The sequence below is a fragment of the Microtus pennsylvanicus genome, chromosome 5 (genome assembly GCF_037038515.1).
Source record: "Microtus pennsylvanicus isolate mMicPen1 chromosome 5, mMicPen1.hap1, whole genome shotgun sequence".
NCBI classification, from domain to species: domain Eukaryota; kingdom Metazoa; phylum Chordata; class Mammalia; order Rodentia; family Cricetidae; genus Microtus; species Microtus pennsylvanicus.
The window spans coordinates 71,530,524-71,532,205 of NC_134583.1; positions in this window are offsets into that span (position 1 = coordinate 71,530,524).

A 1,682-nucleotide genomic window follows, 5' to 3' on the forward strand; every position below is an offset into this window, starting at 1 on the left:
AGTCAAGATGACCCCTCACAGGTGTGACCCGAGATCTGTCTCCTAGGAGATTTTAGATCCTGTCAAAGTGATGCTATTAGACATCACAGGCTTTATCCAGGAGGATTGGTGTTCCCATAGGAAGAGTCTCTCTCTCTCTCTCTCTCTCTCTCTCTCTCTCTCTCTCTCTCTCTCTCTCTCTCTCTCTCTCTCTCCTCTAATGTTCCCCCCTCTCTGCCGTTATGACTAAGCACCAAAGAAAGAACACACATGGACTCAAAAACTTATGACCATCTGTGAGCCAGGAAGAGAGCCCTCAGCAGACCCCACCAGACTGCTCCCTGACCTTGAACTTCTAGCTTACAAAACTGTATGAAAATAAGCTTCTATTACTTAAGCTTCACATTCTAATGTATTTTTATCCTGGCAGCCAGGGCTAGAATCACAAGGGCAGACCTAGAAGACGAGGGAGAATGAGGCTGACTTTGCAAGAGCCAGGCACCACCCCACGGTCTCTCTACCTAACATTTCCTCCTTCCGTGATCTCCTCCACCCTAAGGTATCCCATTCTCACCTGTCTCCAAAATGCCTTTGCTCTCACAAAAACAGGCTGCGCCTATTGCTAGGATCTACCAAGACCCTTGGCTCTGGCAAATAGCAAAGCCCCTCCCTTGCGGGCCCAATATTAAACACTGACCTAAGTCCCCTTTGTCTCTGACTTGGAGGTCACTTCAGTTTTGCAAGCCTCATGTGCTGTCTGTCTTCCTCTGAGGGTCAGCCTGGCCCTCCAGATGATTCCACAAGGCAATGTAAGGGGTGTAGGCAGCAATGGAAGGATACCCCATCCTCCTTCTCATCTGGCAGAAAGAGGAGAAGGGGTGGTCAGACCTGGGATGTGATTGACTGAGATCCAAAACACTCAGGCTAAATGAGACTCCAGATGCGGCAAGGTCAAAGTGGGTGTCAGGGAAGATTTTGATACTCTCTGTTTATCTCAGACCCTCACATTCAACCACCACCTAAACCATGTGGTTTATATGCAAACAGTGTGTTTGATACACAAAAGTGCTCTGAGCCAAACCCCCCTACTCCCCAAACCCCTTTATATATAGACTTAAGCCAACTTAGCCCTAAAGAAATTCTAGAACCATCCATGCCTCCCTTGATCCTATACCCACTGTCCTTTCTCAGCAGCTTCTCTGCTCGCCAAACCCATCTGAACTCTCCTGTTAAGATGTTTCTGGGTCGTGTTAAGGATCGTAAGTAACCAGCTGGCCCTACATGGTGTGACCACTCTAAGACTCTTGAATGTTCTTATTGTTCTGAGAAGCTGTAAAAGCCTGATCTACAAGAGTGTGTGTGTGCAGATGCTCACACAAACAACTCTAAATGCCCCCTCCTCAGGCTTGGTCTACAGAGTACATGTGCACATGCTCACAGAGACAACTCTAAATGCCCCTTCTCAGTTTCCTCCCAGGGTCTTTCCCAGTCCACAGGTGCCCTGTGAAGCAGGAGAGGCCAACAAAGCATTCCTTCACTGGGCTCTCTGCGTCTTCACCTTCTCCCTGGAGCCCACCCAGTCTTTGAAAAGGGCCTAAGTTTCCACCCCGGGGATCTGCACAGGGCTCAGCTTCCCCAGAGCGGCTGTGTGTACCCAGCTTCTTTTATGAGGGGGTCACCCCTTCATCTCCTATCTCCTGCAC